The 20826-nt window shown below is 42.0% G+C and overlaps 1 protein-coding gene across 5 annotated transcripts in view; it reads right to left on the bottom strand.

Annotated features, from left to right (window-relative positions):
- Mfhas1 (multifunctional ROCO family signaling regulator 1) overlaps window positions 1-20826 on the bottom strand; it is an 87707-nt gene that overhangs the window by 44502 nt on the left and 22379 nt on the right. The gene's annotated exons all lie outside the window — the stretch shown is intronic.

Genomic DNA, 20826 nt, shown 5'->3' with positions numbered 1-20826 from the left:
GCTCCTCCCCAGAACACCAGCCTGCTCCTCCCCAGAACACCAGCCTGCTCCTCCCCAGAACACCAGCCTGCTCCTCCCCAGAACACCAGCCTGCTCCTCCCCAGAACACCAGCTAATAAAGGCAACTGCCTCATTCTGTAGCTCAGGCCCTAGACCTACCTATCTTTAGCTTTTCTTGTTTGTTTGTTTGTTTGTTTGTTTGTTTGTTTTCTTGCCTGACCCAGAACCAATAGAGCAACACGCTCATTAGCTCCATCTTCCAAACCAGCCTAGAAGATGACTGGCTTCTCACTGACTCTGCTGCTGTCAATCAGCCCAGAAGCACCATGGCTTCTTGCTGGGTCCCGCAGGCCTCCTACCCAACCTCCCTGCTTTCTCCCTGCCTATTCCCCCTACACAACCCAGGGACCTTTAAAATATTCCGCTTAAAATGTTCTCAGGCTAGCTGGGATGTCACACACCTATAAAGGCATTGCCCATACTGAGCTCCGCCCCCACCCGCCCCATGTCAACTAGAGAATTAAGAAAATCCCCCCACAGACCTGTGCTAAAGCCAATTCAATAGAGGAAATCCCTCTGTTAAGGATCCCCCTTTCCCAGATATGTCAAGTTGACAAGTGAAGCTAACCAGGTCATCTGGTAAAAGAAGTCAGTAACAGCTTTCATTTGGAATTATATTTTAATCAAAGTTTGGATAGTGAACAACCTTAGACAATGGAGATAATTATCTTCCTCTGGAATGGATGCCAGATGTGGTGTATTTTTAGAAAAATGTATCTTCCTCCAGATCATCAAGTTGGACCTACCATCTGCCTCCCATCCCCCATCCACCCCCACCCATTATTAAAAAACATTCTTTTTTAATTTTTTTTATTAAAAAACATTCTTAAATTCGGGTTTCTTCAGTACAGGACAACTTAAGGCATACACAGAGTCCATTGGAGTCACGGGGGTTGGGGTGTGGTGGGGTCAAGAGGAACCAGTATAAACACCATACAGTGGCTTCATACAGTGAGGGAGCCATTGTATAGAGTTTCTTGTCACATGTCTAGAAGACCCAGTCTCTGCAAACAGCCATGACACTGAGGTGTACTAACTTATCAAGATGAAAGTAAGACTAAACCTCAGACTCATCACAGTGCTGAACCGCACAGTACCACAGTCTGAACGAAGACTCCCTTGTTACATATGCTTAAGTGCATCTGCAGTGAACACCTTACACACTGAGATTAGATATGGTTTTTATTGCTGAGATGAAGCCCCCATCAAAAGCAACTTGGAGAGGACAAGGCTTATTTGACTTATACTTCCACATTATAGTCTATCGTTGAAGGAAGTCATGACAGGAAATGACGTGGGAGCCATGGAGGGGTGCTGCTTACTGGCTTGCTCCTCACCCTGGATTCTTAAAGAAGCAGAACAACCATCCTAGGGTCCACACTGGGCTGGGCCCTCCCACATAGACCACTAATTAAAAACATGCCCCACATAGTTTTGACTACAGCCCAACTTTCTTAACTAAAGTTCCCTATCTCAGATGACTCTAGCTTGCAGCAGGCTGACAAAAAACTCGTAAACACAGCAACTTATATTCAACCTCACTCTAAAGAGTGAAAAGAGTGTGCCCCACACTAACTCTTTCGAGTAGTAATTATTTACAGTTAAATCACTAAGCAGTGGTACGCTTTTCCAGATCTTATCATTCCCATTAAGTTTAGAATTCCCATTTAACAGTTTTGCTCTAAAAAAAAAAATAGTCTTGGGTGTACAAAAAGATTTCAGTGTGATGGTTAGTAGCAAATTAAAGAAGGGACATCAGTAGCCAATAATTTGGGACAGGTTAAAGCACAGTGCAGCAGTGACAACAGGTAGCAGCAATAAGGGTTTATAAAAGAAGAGTAGAGATGAGGTTTACAGACTGCAACACATAGTAACTAGTGATCTATGGTGGATGAGAAGACAAAGGATTTGTATTATTTCCAGATCTATGCAATGGAAAGAAATATACTTTGCTTTGGGAGCGGTAGAGATGGCTCTGAGGTAAAAAACACTTAGTGCTCTTTCAGAGGACCAAGGTTCAGTTCCCAGCACCCACATGGTGGCTCAAACCATCTGTGACTCCAGTTCCACGGGCCCTAACACTCTCTTCGGCCCTTTGCAAGTACTGAGCCCACATGGTATGTGGGCAAAATATTCATAAAACACAAACCCAAAGTAATTTCATTTCCATACTTTTTATAATTTAAATTCTGTTATGAAGACATCCCAAGAAGGTCTAGGAACCGTGGCTGGAACAACCACATGAGCTCAGAAGCAATTCACCCCCAAATCCCTGTAGAATGAATGCACCATGACCCAGGCATAAGCACGCTGGCCACCAGGCATGGTGAGTTGAACGTGAGGTCCCCATAGTCTTGGGTATTTGAATACTTGATCCCCAGTTGGAGGAGGTGTAGGAGGGGGGACCTTGTTGGAGGAAGTGTGGCACCAGCAGCGGGCTTTGAGAGTTAAACACTTGGCGTGATTTCCAGTTCACTCTTTGCTTTGCACTCGCTCTTCAATATGTGAGCCCCTAGTGTCCCACTCCTGTCTCCACGCCTCCTCTCAGTCATGAACGATTCCTACCCTCTGGAAGCATAAACCTCGGCCAGCTCTTTCTTCTACAGTGCCGTGGTCATGGAGTTTTTAATCATAGCAACAGAAAAATAATAAATACACAAGGCCTCCCTGGAAGGGGAACCACCCCTCCCTCAAGACTTTGGGGTTTTGCTTCCAATAAAGGAGTTAAAATTATCTGGAGAGACAAAGATTCTGAAGTAGGAAGCATTTGCTTTCAGACTGTAGAAAAGGCATATGAGCTACATTTCCTGAGCCAGCAGGTGGGTATATACTGAGAAATATAAAGTGTTTGTGCTGAGACTTGTCCAGTACCATTTTCTTGAAGTCTCCTTACATACGCATGGGGTGGTTTGCAGTGAATTCCTTGCACATTCCACACCTTCAAAAAACACTACTAACTAAAAGTCCACATTACTGTCAATGCTGAAAGGTAGATTTCCACTTCCTACTGCTTTAACCATTAGTATGCCCAACCACACTACTGATCAGTGGAGTAGTCTGTGTAGAAGAGCAGATATTTGCAGAAGCCCACAGAGCTGAGTGACCTCAATGGCCCGCCATATTTATGTCAAAGAAGAAGGACATCAGTAAGCACAGTGAACCTGATATGACAGAACACATAATGTTTAATGTATGTATATACAAATAGCATCCTATTCTAGATCACTGTGAAAGGCACTGTGTCGAACACTGCAGGCCTGGAATGAACTGGTTAATCCCCAGTCTCGGTTTCTTCAAACTGCCATTCACAGCGTATCCCACCTGGCACCCAAGGACCTGAACTGCTGCGTGTGCCCTGCAGAAGTCTCATCTTTAATCATGCTTACCACATTCACCATAATAGCGCTCCCGCTGGTCTTCAAAGAAAGGAGCATGACCTTAATTCACACACAGCTGAACCGTGCTAGCCATTTTGAAGTGGTGCCTCCTTTCTGTTTCACAATGAGCGAGTCAATTAGGAGTCCCCTAAACAGAAGCCCCCCCCCCAATCCATTGCCTTCTCCATTCCAAGCAAAAGAAGAAACGCAAAAAAACATTAATACAGAGACAAGTGTATTAGTGTATGGAAAGGACTCATGGGGACATCCACACTGCATCACTGATTAGCCTCAGTGAGAATGTTAAAATGCTTACACAAGGGGAAGGTTAGCTTACGGACATGTCAAAGAGTAGGCTGTATTTAAACAATAAGGAGGTTATTTAACAGAGAAAGGACAAAACTTTCGGTCTTCACATGAGCACTCCTCTTTTCAAAGCAAACAAAAGCCAAGTGTGCCCATTAGGAAGGCACCAGCAGGCAGGAGGCTTAGGACAAAGGGACAACTGCCCACAAGGCAGCTCTCAATAGACAGGGCCAAACAGGCTTCCTGTAATACTGGCTTAGAAGAAGGCGGGCCTAAATCAGATGGCTGGGGTCCCCATCGCCCCCACTGAAGGTAGGAGAGAGATGTACTCTAAACTCCAACCACCATTGTTATACTTATTTCCTCTTAATCACTAAGTGGCTAGATTTACCCTTCCTCCCAGCATCATGGCAAGGGACAGAGCTGAAAGAACAGTTCTCTACAGTAATTAACCCTGAGAGCCCACAGTTTACTGACTCTCTTTCACCAGCCCAGACACGTAGGTGTGCGTGTACGTGCATGCGTTTTATGCCCATAAGAAGGCAGGTTTATCATAATGCTCTTTCTCTGACCCCATTTACTTCTCTGTAGCATTTTTTTGCTGTTCAGCCCAGGTCTGATGCTGACACCGCACTCCAGTAACCAGCAGCCTAGGTTGTGGCTTCATTGTGCTTTTGTGTCTAATGATGATATCTTTTGGTGAAACCGCAGACAGGTAAGGGGAGATAGCTTTACTTTCTAGCAAGGGCAACTAAAGTCTTAGGAGACCTCATGGCTCAAAGCCTTCATTGCCTGGTGGGACCCTGGGAAAAAAAATCCATTTTGAGAAAACTACTTGAAATACTCAGAGAGTGACCAGATCTTCACAGAGACTACTATGGAACTTTTCTTGGGATGATTGAAACCTTTCAGGAAGATAAAGGAAATGAGTGACTTAAGTCTCCCACACTCTGAAATCTTCATGACTAACAACACAGACAGCTACTACATCTTTCCCAGGGAAGACATTTTTATTTTATTTAAACTATTTTGTCTTGATTAGGTTTAAAGCTACCAAAGATAAAAGTCAGATTATAAATGTCTAGCTCTTGTGAGAACTACAAGGATAGGAAAGTGGTTAGCTAAACTATTAGCTACAATAGTTGGTAAAGATTAACTTAGTAACTACTTAAAGGCAGGCATGGTAGTCTATGTCTTTAATCCCCAGTTCTCTGTAGGTTCTAGGCTAGCCAGATCTATATAGTGGGTTCCAGGACAGCCAGGGCTATATAGTGAAACTTGTCTCAAGGGGGAAAAAATGCTAAAGACCAGAAAGTCTGCTTTGGGATTATGTCTGCTAGAAATGGACAACCATGAAACCTCAATAATATGACTGCCTAAAGAAGACTTGAATAATGAGGATGCCAATATGGTTATTAACTTGGAAGAAGGAAATCTCATGGGGTCCCACCCCTGGACAAAGAGTTATGGACAACTAACAACCTGGGACAAAAATAATTAACCTTCCTCAAGAATCAGCTCCTAATTGGTTACCCAGTATCAAGTAGTCAGCCTTGAAAACATGCATTCAAGAGCACTAAACAGACTCAGCAGGTTGTATTTATACATAATATAACTATATAATTATATATATAATACATATATAATATAAATAAATTGAGTATATATATATATATATATATATATATATATATATATTTACATGCATATATATAACAATAATACTAAAGAAAAAGAGACTATGGTGATTTATTCCTGTAAGCTCCAATACTCAAGAGGCTGAGGCAGGAGGATTGCAGGAGGTTAAGGTAAGCTTGAGCTATCAGTTGAGATCTAGGTCAGTCTGGACTATAGAGTAAGCCTCCTATCTTGAAAACTCAAACAAACAAACAAGCAAAGCATGAGATAAGGATGCAAAGAAACAGCTCTTCAAAGCCTAGATAGAGTCACTACCTAAACATGAAAACCAATTTGGCTGTTTAACCAAATGTATCAAACCCTATTGTACTGCAAATGTATCAAACCCTAAATGTATCAAACCCTATTGTACTATTAAAGCAAATGTATCAAACCCTCTTGTACTGTAAAGCAAATGTATCAAACCCTATTGCACTGTAAAGCAAACGTATCAAGTCCTAATGTATCAAACCCTATTTCACTGTAAAAACAAATGTATCAAATACTAAATGTATCAAACCCTATTGTACTGTAAGAAAATGTAGCAAACCCTATTGCACTGTAAAGCAAATGTATCGAACAACATTGTACTATTAAGCTGCATTTTCAGGAGTTGGTAAACAGGATCCGGAAGTTAAAGGTTCACATGGTCCATTGAAAAACAGCTAAAGGCAATATTCCATTCTCTAACAGCACCCCGTTCCTCTTGCCTTACTTTTCTTCTTCCATTCACCAAAGCTTTAACCAGAGAATGTACTTAAACAAACACTGGAAGTTAATCACACCACAACATTCGTGGTGACATTCCACTAAAATAAATGGGAATATGAGAAGCTTCAAGGCCTTCCATAAGTCAAAGGTTCCTGGCTTGTAAGAGCCATGGTGTCCTCCCTTCCCATAATTAATAATAAAGCATCTTCTCCGGGCAAAGTGAGGCTTCAATATGAATTCTATATCCCTAAGTAGATTATCAATAAGGACTAAGTGGTTCCTTGCACAGCAACACATGGCCCAGTTTGGGAAGTGTAGGGGGTGGCAGGTCAGCTTCTACTAGGCAAGATGACTTCCAGTTCAATAACAGCCACAGACAGACAGCCAGACAGCCAGACAGCCCATCCTCCAGGGAGCCAAGGAATCAGCAGCACTTCAAAGCCAATTAAAATATTTATTTTTGTGCAAATAATGGGTTTTCTAGCCGCCACCCCACCCACCAAAGCCAAGATTTCAACTTCTAAGGATCCTCATCACTGATAACTTTTAACAATCATGAGTGGGGGTGGGGGGTTGGGGGGCTGGGGGGGGGGGAGTTCTGAAACCTAGAAAACAAATGTTTTGCTTTTATTTTCCTTACTAGAGAATGGGCAACAGGGCACACCTACCATTTGAAGCTCTCCCCTGTGGGTAAGGACAGAGCTGTCCTGATATGCTTTCTAATGCAAGTCTATCATTGGTTTTAGCCCTAATGAAACAATTTTACGGGCTAGGAGAATGTTCTGACCCTCCAACATATGAAGTTCAGAAATGTTTCCAGTGCCACAAAAACATTTATATCCAGCACATTTCAGAATCTTCCTCAGTGAGAGAGAGAGATGGCCTGCTAGTGGAGCGGGGGCTGGGGAGCAGAATACACAGGAGATCGAGGTCCGGACTCTTCTCAGCAGCAGCTACTGCCTCAGTCAGCCCTGTCTCTTATGTCCCCTCCTGTTCCATTTCCTAGTATAAAGAACGAGGTTACCATCAGCCACTCATGATAGCCGAGCCACAGAGTTTATGTGTACCAGCACACACATGCACACATCCCCCCCAAGCATACCCCCGTCACGTGCATGTGCAACAGAGACAGAGAGAGCAGGAGGCTCAAAACACCCAGTACTGCCACAGTGAGTGCCAAGGCTCTATCCCTCTAGCACAATAGATGATATACCCTTGCGCCACCTGGCCTGTCCCCCATCAGGAATGGAGGAGTAAGAGTGGATATTGTCAGCCAAGCATGGAAAAACACGCCTCTAATCCCGGCAAAGGCAGGCGGATCTCTGTATTTGAGGTTGGCCTGGTCTATAGAGCAAGTTCCAGGACAGTCAGGGCTATAGAGAAACCCTTTTTCAAAAAAATCAAAGCCATACAAAGAAAGAAAGAAAGAAAGAAAGAAAGAAAGAAAGAAAGAAAGAAAGAAAGAAAGAAAGAAAGAAAGAAAGAAAGAAAGGAAGGAAGGAAGGAAGGAAGGAAGGAAGGAAGAAGGAAGGAAAGAAAGAAAGAAAGAAAGAAAGAAAGAAAGAAAGAAAGAAAGAAAGAAAGAAAGAAAGAAAGAAAGAAAGAAAGAAAGAAAAGAAAAGAAAAGAAAAGAAAAGAAAAGAAGGAAGGAAGGAAGGAAGGAAGAAAGAAAGAAAGAAAGAAAGAAAGAAAGAAAGAAAGAAAGAAAGAAAGAAAGAAAGAAAGAAAGAAAGAAAGAAAGAAGATAGATAAATATATGATGGGTAGCTAAGTAGATAGATAATAAATAGGTAGGTAGAATATAGATAGATAAATACATGATAGGTAGATAGATGATAGATAGATAGATAGATGATAGATAGATAGATAGATAGATAGATAGATAGATAGATAGATAGATAGATCAGACAGACAGACAGACAGACAGATAAATAAATAAAATAGCGGACACTGACTTGAGAACCCCAGCCTCAGGGACAAAGGCAAAAGAGGAGCAGGTCCTGAGTCTAAGCAGAGCTCCAGAATCCCAGACACCTGTTTTGTTAATTAATCAGCACAGCTAGCCGTGCCTGTTCACTGTAAACTGCAAACCCTTGTACTGCCAGTGCCTGAAAGGAGACAAGAAGCACAGACAACCCCATTAACTCGGGTCCGTACTACCCATCCCGTGTCAAGGTCACGTAGTTGCTATGGGTCAAAGGCCATCTTTCTTTAATGCCTGTGAACAATGGCTATTATGCCATCTGCAATCCCCACTCTGCCACCCATAGGACAGCCCAGGTCTGGGAAGACGTTGACACGTCTTATTTGGCATACATTGTAAGTTTATATCTACTTTGGATGTAAAAATACAGTTTCTAAGTAATGAACACTATATAGCATTGCCTAGTATAGCAAATGACCAATTAAATCTGAAGACTTCATGAAACATACTAATAACTAAAAAAATTGTCTTTTATTTGAAATTCAAACTTAACAGTACATGCAAACTAGGGACACACCTACAATTAGTATTTCTGTGTATTTCTCTGTGCATTGCGTGTTTGTACTGGAAATGCTCACACGGCCCTAGAAGCTGGGAATCAAAGGCAAATCAACACTGCACCTGGCCCCCAGAATCCCCACACAGGCTTGAGAACCAGACCTGAGAATAATGAAGGTACGGTGAGTGCGCGCCAGTGGCGGGTTCGAGGCTGTCACCAATCCACGGAGGGACGGAATGAAGGAAAGGAGAAATTAAGTTCTAAACGGAGCGCCCAGCGATGAAATCCCTCACAGTGAAATAAGCATCACAGAATTGACCTTAACTTGATTCGAATTTGTAACATTTCTAAATGTTCCAGACGGTCCTCCGCAGTTGCACCCCAGCCATCTTTCAGGGGTAAACCCCACAGCATGAGACCCAAGCCCCGTAGCACAGCTGAAGCTTCTAAAACTACCAGGAGAGAACTTCCCACAGACTCACATAAAAAAAAACAAGACAGAGCCGTGGTCTGCCTGCTGTGGTTGGTCTACAAGTGATCTAGGTCAGAAAAACAGGTATTTGCTGATGCTATGCCTACTTCCTATACAAGTCCCCAAACCTAAATAACTGACCTTTTGCCACCAGTATCCTAATCAGAAGAGAGTCACTGTCAAAAATCATGTGAAGGGAATCGGAGAACACTGGCCATTATACGGACCAAGAAAAGATAAGGATAGGGCTGGTCAGATGGCTCAGTGGTTAGAGTGCTTCCAACTCCTCCTGCAGAGGACCTGAGTTCAGTTCCTCCCAGCCTTGCTCAGTAGCTAGCTCACAACTGCCTATAATGCTAGCTCTGGGGGGGGGGGGGGCATGGCTGGGCGTGGTTGGGCAGGGCAGGTCAGTGGGGAGATCTGATGCCTCTTCTGGCCTCCATGGCAACTGCATGATGTTCACACAGGCACACATACATACAAATAACTAAAAGTTTTCAAAAATTCTAAAAACCAGCCAGACAAAAATGGTACAAAGTAAACCACTTGCCTGCCGCAAGAGCCGGTATGTCCGGCCTGGATGGTACGTGATGCAGATACATTCTAGAAGCCAGTCTTCACCATTTCTGCTGGAGAAAGGGATTTCTCGGGTGCACGGCTCCAATGGAAGATTTGGGCCCCACAGACAGGAACTCTCTAGCTATTTTTCACACCAGTGGCCACCAGAGCTGAGTCAGGCACCAGAGGGTAGTGGTCAGGCAAGGTCAGGCAGAAATGATGCTACCATGGCCACGTTAGTCTCTGTCAGGGTGTCAGGGCAGGAGTGACAGACCCCTGACACAGAAACAGCTGACCAGGAAGGCCCTGGGCCCCTCTCGAAGAGCCGCATCACACCACCGCAGTTTGGACAGCATTCTCTGAAATGCCGGTTTTTCTCATCAGACCTCAGGGAAGAATAGACGCTGGAGTGAGAGGTGGTGTGTACCTGCCTCCTGCTGGTTCCAGGGAGCATGGAAAATGGCAGGATAGCTACGAGCATCCTCAGGCAAGACTCGAAATACAAAATATACACCATAGCTTCGAGTCTGAACACTATGAATGGTGTATCTACCTTGATACTATTTTACTTACAAGATCTCGCTTGGGAGCATATGAATACTAACTTCATTTGTTCCCCATATATGGCCTCACAATGGCACTAATTGCACCACAGACATCCCACTAATGCCAATGGATGGCGTGCACAAAGTTCCGACCCTGGGAGCCAGAGCCCCCCATCAGCAGAGAGTAGTTTATTATTACACACAGGACACTTTGCACCCGCGTGCTTCTGTTTATTCCCGGTCCCTCCAGCTGGTCGGGTTCTTTAATGGATAAAGAGAAGTTATCATCTTCACTTCTCTTCTCTCAGAGACCCAGCACTACAATTCACTCCAAACCAGATATTTTATTTTTAAAACACAAACACCCTATGCATGCGTAAGTATGAGAACCTTTTTATAATTTTACTTGAAAGCAATATGAAGGAAAACATCTTTAGAACGCAATAACGAATCCTAAGGAGCACCTGAAAAAGCCGCCAAACAAATTCAGCCCGTTTTAAACAAAGCAGAGAATGAAGTTTAAATAGAGATCTCATAAGGGAGCAACAAGTAAATTTCAGCTGTGGCCTTCTTGTCTTACTGTGATTAAAGTCAAAACAGTGTTGCCTTGGCTGCCCAACACAGGTTAGTTTGAAAGTAATTCTAAATATCTGACTCCAAAATGAGACATCTTCCAGGTAATAATAATAGGCCAGCTTTTTCTACTTTGAAGCAAAGCCTATTTCCTGGACTTAGGGTCTTTCTCTTACTTAGCCACAAGTCATATGGTTCCTTCAACCACCTTAATCTGTATGTATGAATGTATATATGCATGTGGGTATGTAGAGAGAGAGCATAGTACACAGAGTATATATAACATAAGTAGTAGGTGTATAAATTTTTGTTACACGAGTATGGACAACTGCTCACTGAGAGGAACTTGAACTTTTTAATTAAGCCCCAAAATAGTTTTGTCTAAATTCACTCAGTATATAACTGCCTTTTAACTGCCTGTTTAACAGAAAGTAGCTTTTACAAATTGCTGTTTGGTTTGTTTGTTTGAGATCTCAGATTTTTTTTTATAGTTCTTAATTTTTTTATTTTTTTAATTTTTTTTTAGTGTTTTAAGCAGCTAAAATTTAAAACAAGTTTTACTGCATGTACAAGCTCTACCTGCTGACCTGTCTCCACTCACTGACACACACACACACACACAGACACACATAGACACACAGGCGCACATGCGCGCGCACACACACACACACACATAGACACACAGGCACACACACACACACACACACACAGACACATTCACCAACACCCATTTCCCAGAACTCATTATGACAAAGACCTGGGTGACAGGGCAACCCAAGAAACACAAAACAAAATGCTCCGGGGTAGAGCTATGGGTGTGAGGAGTCTGCAGTCTAAAGCCCTTGGTCGAACTAGAGCAACAGCCATTCAGTGTTTGAATACAAGGGAGGTGCGGTAGGATGGGAAGGGAAACAGGCAGTCAAGAAACCAGGAAGGTGGGCTGGAGAGATGGCTCAGCGGTTAGGAGCACTGGCTGCTCCTCTGCCAGAGGTCCAGAGTTCGATTCCCAGAACTCACATAGCAGCTCGCAACCATCCATAACATCCCAGGGAATCGGATGCCTTCCTCTTGTCCCTGTGGGAACCAGACATAGAAGTGGCGGACAGACATAGGAGCAGGCCAAACACCAGAACACATAAAACAAAACTAAGAAAGGAAGGGTGAAGAATCCAGGGGAGGCCCTACATTAAATACACACTACATGGCAAACGTTGTGTAGTGCACATTTACACAAATTGTTTTATTTACTCCTCATAATAGCGCTAGGAAATACATTTTGGCTTTTTAAAACCAAAAAAGTAGACTTGGCTCTCCTTGTATTATTAAAATCTAAATATATAAAATTATTATTTTTGTACTTCTACTAGATAATTCTATTAAATGAAAAGAACATTTAAAACTAATGTTTAAAACTCTATTAAATACTAAGAAAATGTAATTAATTTCAGAGCACATCCCAGCTATAAGGGACAACAGTGACAGATTCATTTTCCTGGAATCTATGGTCATAAACTGGGTCCTACCCAACTGAAAAGAATAAAACTACACTCAAAATATTTTTGCCTCAAAAGATAAAAAAATTTACTTCACAAATTATCTATTTTATAATCTTTTGTGTGTTTTACCACACTGCTTGGAGCTGAAGTTAGCTGTGGCCCTGAAGACCTTTAGTGTTCTTATTGTTATGGTCATTGTGTTTCCTATAGTTCTGGACACTGAACCCTGGAACCCTTCTTATCAGTGACAGATAAGCATTCTGTGACAGAGAGGCACCCCAAAAGAGTTTTGCTGAATTTCATGACTGTGTGTGATATCATTAGAAAGAACTGTGTGAAGGAGGGACATTTAAATCGAACTTTCTGCAGTTTCAACTTCTCCAAGGAGGTACAGGAGGGAGGGAGTTTTCCTGAGCAAGAGACAAGGAAGGGAATTTCTGAGTTTGAGGCCAGCCTGGTCTACAGAGTGAGTTCCACGACAGCCAGGGCTACACAGAGAAACCCTGTATTGAAAATCAAAAAATAAATAAATAAATAAATAAAATAAAAATAAAAAAGACATGGAAGGGGAAAGACAAAGAGTATATTCTGCCTCCATCCTCCTGTCACACACAGAAATGATATATATATATACATATATATATATATATATATTTCACATATATATGTTTATTTTACTAAGAAAGACTTTGGGTGATATGAACTATAAATTAAGAATAATTTGTACCCCAAGACTAGTGTTGAGTAGATAGAAGACAGAGAGGGCTCATATGACTTCAGAAGGACAGCAGGCCAGAATTTCTCTGAGATAAAAGATCATTCTGTACTCCAAATGTGGTAAGAGTTACACGAATCTAACCATGAGTTGAAATTCAGAAGTATATATCAAAAAAGGTCAACTGACAGCATGATAATATTTAAATAGTAGTCTAGTTATAGGTGACATTTGGTTTGGTTTGGTTTGGGCAGTGTTAGAATCACACCCAGGGACTTACATAGCCTCTCAGCTGTGCCACTAGACCATGGTGAATTTTGCTTCATTTTGTGGTGCCAAGGGTGAAAACCACAGCTTTGTACATTCTAATAAGCCTATTCTTAGCTTCAAATAAAAAAGGCACAACCCAGAGATTAAATAATTTGCCAAGGATTATATGCCTTAGGTAGCAGATATAGGATTTGAAGACACGTTTAACTAGTCTGCCTTGGAGTGCCCCATCCTAAAATAAAATGCCTCTGGAAATAACTAACCAAGGTACAGCCACTCCCATGCAGAGAGCAAAGCACAATCAAGAACAAGGTCTTATCAGAGGGAGAGGGCAGACAGTCTAAAGCATCCCGAAGAAAGCATGGAAACCACTCTCGTCGATGTAACATTGTCTCTTGGATACTCTTCTGTGGCTTGTGTCCAAACACAACAGGTATGCTATGTGTGGACAGTGTTACCTGATTCCTCAGCTAGACTGTGACACATACAGATCATAAGTGCTCCCTGTGTGTGTCCTCAGCCCTATATGTAGTTACTAGAACAAAGAGAAGACCATATGCCACAGTCGGGGAGGTGAGAGCATGCAGCCCATTTCCATTCGGCTAGATGGAGCTAGCTCTATTAGAGATCTAAGCAAACATCACACCAAGCTGACCAGTGTGGACACACCAAACTCTCCAGAGTATGCTCCCAGTCGTTTCCGGTTAAGCCCAGCCTCTGCCATCACCAGGGCAAACAAGGTTTAGAATGAAGTGACAGCCAATTTCCCAGGATCGCTTTCCCTCCAAATGAGATAGCATGACGTCATCTCAATCATTTCTCAGGAATCATACTCAGTGTGTTCAACCAGTAACTAGAGGAGGAGTGGGGTGAGGTCACCCTCCAACGATGACAGACCACACAGACTTTTCTGGAAAGCTTAGAGCAAGGCTCACACTCGGCAGACTGTTTTAATTTTCATGCAAACTGAATCATCAATCTTCTTTCCATTTCTTCGGGCTCATGTGCACATGTGTTTATGCAGATGCATGTGTGCAGATCCAGACCTGGTAATTGCTTCAGTCTGAAGGCCAAACAATCCTCCCAAGCATAGCAAACACACAATGACTGAAAGCTATATTTCACCATGGCTTATTAATAATGACAAAATCTATACAAGTCTTTTAATCATCTAAATTTAGGGGTGAAGCAACATCAAATTCATCTACTGGACACGTAGACTTATCTTTGAAGTTAAATGTGTGTGCATGTTTAAAATGGATTAAAGTCTATTAGATATAATAAAATAAAATATATAAATTGGAACAAAACAAACACAACACTGATGCCTTTAAAAATGTTTTTGAAATCCCCCAAAATTGGGCTAAAGAGATGGCTCAACAGCTAAGAGTTCTTTGTTTTAAAGTTTATTTTCTATATTCTTTGTTTACATTCCAAATGATTTTCCCTTTGCCAGTTCCCCCCTCCCCATATGTCCCATAAGCCCTCTTCTCTCCACCCATTCTCCAATCACCTCCCTCCTTTTTCTCTGTCCTGGTACTCCCATACAATGCTGGATCAAGCCTTTCCAGGATCAGGGCCCTCTCCTTACTGCTACATGGGAGTCCTTTGTTATGCTAATTGTGCCTTGGGTATTCAGAGCATCTGAGCTAATTAATATCCACTTATAAGAGGTTGCATTCCATGTGTATTCTTTTGTGATTGGGTTACCTCACTTAGGATGATATTTTCCAGTTCCAACCATTTGCCTAAAAATTTCATGAATTCATTATTTTTAATTGCTGAGTAGTATTCCATTGTGTAAATATACCACATTTTCTTTATCCATTCCTCCATTGAGGGACATCTGGGTTCTTTCTAGCTTCTTGCAAAGAACCTGAGTTTGGTTCCCAGGACCTACATTGGGAAGGATATGGCTAGCTCTAGCTCCAGGGAATTTAACACCCTCTTCAGCACCTGTACACAGTTATGTGTATATAAACATACATACATATACTACATACATACATACATACATATGCATATATATATGAATATATATATGTATATGTATATATGTGTGTATATATGTATATGTATGCATATATATATATATATATATATATATATATATATATATATATATATATATAATTCTAACATGTAACAATTACTACAGTCACAAGGTGTAATGATTTGCCAAGTCATGGCAATGCATTAAAAAGCAAACAAAGGCCCTGCTATTGGTTAAAGTCCTGAACGTACTGCTTTTGTGGGTCAAACTGGATGCAATATTGGGTCAGCAAGTTTGGGAGAGCAAGGTGGCTCAGCAGGTAGTGAGGGTTGGCCCTGGTGACTGCCCATCTGAGAGTCCTCATATGAAGTGAAGGAGAGAAATGACTCCATGAAGCCGCTGTCTGACCTTCCCACACACTCCAAAGTGCATATCAATAGCACACAATAATAACAAACAAAAGTATAACTTTTTTTTTTGAGGAGCAACTGGACATCAATGGTTCCATTTGCTTAAACCTAAGAGAACAGTCACACAATCTCAGATGGGTAGCCTGGCTTTGTCTCTAATAACAGTGTTCCATTGGCAAAATCCTTACATAGGAAGGTTATTTAGCCAGAGACAGAAAACCAAGTGGATGTGGGAAAAATAAGGGACACACGTCAGGATACCTAAGGAAAGTATTGTAATCAGACTATAACTTATGTGTGATGAAAATTAAAAGTTTTTAAGTGTAAAATCTGAAGAGCTTGGACAAACTATCTAGTCTTGCCATTTCTAACATAATCGTGACATATGGTATGTCCATGGACCCCCAAAGTTTCCTGTACCTCTAGCTGACAATTCTCTCCCTCCATCATCAGCCCCTGAGGTGCTATAGGCTTTCGTCTGCTAGAATTCCACAGAATGTGCTTTTTCTGGGTGTGCTTCAGCCTGGGAGGAGCATGATTCTGAGACACGTCCGGGCTGTTCATCAACTCTGCCTGTCTTTTCGTGGCTGTATAGCCACAGTATCTTACCACTCAACAAGCAAGCCATTCCTGGTGTATGATTATCAAAGAACAGCAACAGCAAAATGAACAAATCAGGAATGCTTATATAAGTCCTCTTTGAACACAGATCCTCTCCCCTTGGGAAAATACCTAGGAACGAATTCCTGGGCTATGTGGTGGATGTAGTTTTAACTCTGTGGGACACTGACAAATCCCATCAAAGCGGATACACTGTTTTCCATTTCCAGCATCACGGTGGGGCCGTCCCAGGCAGTGCATATCTTCCTGACACTTCATCTGCATCTCAGTCACAGAATGCTATGCAGCGGTATCTCCTAAATCCACAATTCTCCAGTGACTCACAACGACAATGTCTTTTGCTCACTGAGTTTCCACTGCTAATTCAGACTCGGGGACAAGACTCTTCAGATCTTTTCAGCTATTTCAAAGAGAGCCTTGGTCTATTTCCATTTTTTTTAAATCAGGTGTTTTCAAGCACGTTCCCTCTAGCGGAGGCTGCCTGTTCATTTTCTTAACAGTTCCTTTGAGGGCCAAAAGCTTTTAATTTGAATAACTATATTTTTTCTTTGTTTCTACATCTAAAAACCAATAATTGCTGTTAGGCAGGAAGAACAGGCTGAGTACATGGGTTTTCGGAGCAGGAAAACTACTCTGTAAACAGTGGGTGCCTATTGTGCACTTTTCCATTGTTAAATAGGAAGTACATTTGGATTGATGCCTAACGTGACTTATGAAATCAAGGTGACAATGACTTTGAGTACTGGTTCCTAAGAGTAATGTTCCACCCCAGAGGCTGCACGTTGAGGGGCATTTGAGCACATAAGAAATTACCATGCCTTCCACTCCATTTTGCTATGAATCTCAAATAATTCTAAAAACTATGGTCTTTTTTTATTAAAAAAAAGATCAAAACAATAAGTTTTGCCTATACAAAGATGATAGAAAGTTCCTCCTATGTATTCTTAGGAAGACTTATTATCTTGGATGCTTTACTTAGATTTGCAATCCATGTCAAGTTCATCTGAGTGTTCACTATGGGGCAGGTTTAATTTTCTGAGTACACTTATCTGTTTTAGCTCTATTTACACTTATCTGTTTTAGCTCTATCTGTTTGGCTGAAAATGCCCCATCTCACAGAATACTTAGGCCATTGTCCAAATCCAATGGGCTACATATTTCAGGCCTATCTGTTGATGCAGTAGCATACTGTCTTGGCTACTATAGCTTCAAACTAAGTAGTAAAAGCCAGGAGTGAGGTCTTCAACTTGGACCTCTTGTTTTTAAAGCACTTACTGACTACAACTGATTTCCAGGGGGTTCATTCTCTCTCAGTGGGGGTGTTTCAATATGGCTTCCAACTGATGTGATGGCTCCATTGGCAATTATTCCTTTTATGTTGCACACACCGGTGGGCATTCAAGGGCCTCCACCTATCTCTTGCTTACCAGTGGCATAAAAAATTACAGTCTAGTTGACATCACATATATTTTTAGCAAGTTCTTTTTCTTATCCCACTAGCTATGATCTACATTCTTACTATAACTTTTCTCTCCTTGCTCCAGCCATACCCCACCAATACGTGATCTCTGGTCTTTGGATTTTTATTATATGATATCACTGAAAGGGTTCTACCCTGTGTTTTGACCATAAGAAGCTTATATTTCTAACCTACCATCCCAGCATGCTGGTCCTTAAGCTTGCTTGTAACTTGGAGCTAGGCCTCACCCAAGCCACTCTGCCCACAGGCAAAGAAATGAATGATCAAAGACCTTTCCAACTCAAACCCAACTAAAACAGCCTGTGGCCTAGACAGCAGCCTACTTCCCAGCTCGTGAAGTAGTAAGATTGCCTTGTCCCTGACTCTGACGCTTCCCTGTCTTAGTCACTGTCCTATTGTCGTGACCCAGACAACATCATAAAAGAAAGCATTTAACTGGGAGCTGGCTTACAATCTCAGAGGCGTAGTCAGTTATCATGGTGTGGAGCATGGCAGCACTTAGGCAGACATGGTGGTAGGGAAGTACTAAGAGTTCTACATACTGATCCATAGGCAGAGAGAGAGGGAGGGAGGGGAGGAGAAGAAAAGAGAAGAGAAGAGGAGAGGAGAGGAGAGGAGAGGAGAGGAGAGGAGAGGAGAGGAGAGGAGAGGAGAGACTCCAATGTGGTCTTTTAAAACCACAAAGCCCAAACCCCAGTAACATACTTTCTCCAACAAGGCCTTACCTCCAAATCCTTCTAATCCTTTCAAATAGTTCCACTCCCTGGCCACCAAGTATTCAAATATATGAGCCTATGGGAGCAATTCTCATTCAAACTACCAGTCATTTTTAAAATTTCTTTGTCCTGAAATACTCAAATGTGTTTATGTCAGCTTCTAGAAAGCTAAAGGATAGTTTTGAAGCATACGTATCAGCTGCATCTCAAGACTGAGGTCCTTGGGCTTGGGTCACTTGACAGTCGCTAGTGTAAACTCACCTATAGGCTGGCTACAGTTTGAATATAAACTGTCTCCCATAGGCTCTGTGCTTAAATACATGATCCTTGACTGCGGGTTGGGGGAAAGGAAGTGGGTACCCAGCTAGAAGAAGTAGGTCACTAGGAGTACACCTTCTTTCTCCGTCACTCTATGAGCTAATGCAACTTGCCTGGCAGGTCCATGCATTTCTCCCCTTAAGTTGTTGCCTGTCACATAGTTTGTCTCAGCAACTAGAAAATTAACTAATAGGAGAATCTAGAGGAAAAAAAGAGGGACAAAAAGGTAGACATACGGACAGATGGACAGACTGAGAAGAGGTATTGTCATACGTAGTTACATAACAGCACTGACATTTTCTCATCTAAAAGATTACTTGAGACTCTTGCTAGCTTATGCAGGGATCACATGCTAGGTATTCAAAAAGGATATCCAGTTTCTGAACAAATTAATTAGCATTCCATCTCAGTTAAAATAATCTAAAACCATAAATGAGAGTTTTGTTCTCAAAATGAGAGAGGTTGACAAACTATAGATTCACTTAGTTTAAGACACCAAGGTTAAAATGATGAGATATGACAAAAAATACAGGTATCTACAGGTGCAGGAGGCAAAGAGAATGAAGGCTAGGCTAGCCCTAACTCACAAGGATCCCACTCGAAACACCACCCAGAAAAGCCCTAAGCAGAGTCACACCTATGACACATGACACACGGTGTTAATTTAGTTCTATCTGGAAACTCTTAGTTTTAGAGAATGACTACCAGGTACATTATTATAGTATCTTCCTGATAATAGAACTAGTTGAGCTGGAGAGATGGCTCAGCGGTTAAAAGCACTAACTGTTCTTCCAGAGGTGCTGAATTCAATTCCCAGCAATCACATGGTGGCTCACAACCATCTGCAATGGGTCTGATGCTTTCTTCTGGTGTGTGTCTAAAGACAGCTAAAATTTACTCACATAAATAAAATTAAGTAATATTTAAAAAATAGAATTCAGTTATTCAAAGGGAGCTGCCTGAAGTGTCCCTGAAATTTACAGCAATTATTAGGAAAACTAGCTGCTTTTGGTAGACTGCCTGGCCACTTAGTCCACCTACTTCATGTTCCCAAATCTGTTAATTTAGTATCTTGGGAAATTCTAATTTTCACAGGCCAAAAAGTCAGAAGGCTGCTTATATAAAACAATTGGAGTTCTATTATTTCACTCAGGAAGAGAGAAAAACTAGGGCAGGGATTATTCCTACCCCAGAAGGGAGGTCCCCCACCCACCTTGTCCTGTCTGCCACTTGGCTCTCCAGACAGAAGAGTCCTGGGAAAAATCACCCAGCCACATCAACCTGAAAAAGATGGTAATGATAAAGAAAGCTAAACTCTTATTCCCCAGGGTCTAGCTAGGCAGTTAGGGGGAAGGTTTAGTTGTTGCTAAAGTGATCTATGTTATTCTTCTTTCTCCAAGACATATGAATACTGAAAGAGTCCAGGAAATCTAAGAGGCTCAATGCCGTTTACATAACACTGGCCCATGGTCACAGTCACCTGGGTGTCAGTCCTGCCACAAGTACTGTGTCTGACCCTCTCTAATAGTGACTGCTGTTTCAGAGATAAGGCATGGATACTGAAATGGGAGCTAATGATTGACGGCTACCTAGCAAGAAGTAGTCTTACACCTGGCAAGACGATCCATGGTACCAAATGACCACTGAGCTGTACCCAGTGGTCACCCAGCAGGGACTGCCTCACTCCCCAGAACTGCAGGGGAGGGGTGTAAAATCCTATCACTCCTTGGATCTCTCTCTCTTCTTATAAGCTCCCCTAACAAGCAATGACCTGGGACAGTTTGTGAATAGTCATCATATGAATTCAGGAATCAAGGAACTGAGGTCTTCCCCATCTTTGGAGGATGGAGATATTACATCCACAGAACACACCAGAATTACAGAACACACAGGCCATTTCTACAAAGGATGAGATATACCTCTACAGAGACAGATATACAAGATGGTTTGTAAGGCATAAACTCATCGCTTGTAAATAATATAAACATAAAAGGTGACATGGGAAAACAGAGAAATGATCTGGTATGGTCTGGTTTGAGGGTAGA

This window comes from Apodemus sylvaticus, chromosome 18 (assembly GCF_947179515.1).
Source record: "Apodemus sylvaticus chromosome 18, mApoSyl1.1, whole genome shotgun sequence".
NCBI lineage: Eukaryota > Metazoa > Chordata > Mammalia > Rodentia > Muridae > Apodemus > Apodemus sylvaticus.
The sequence above is the reverse complement of the archived record's forward strand: the minus strand, read 5'-3'. Positions and strand labels throughout refer to the sequence as shown.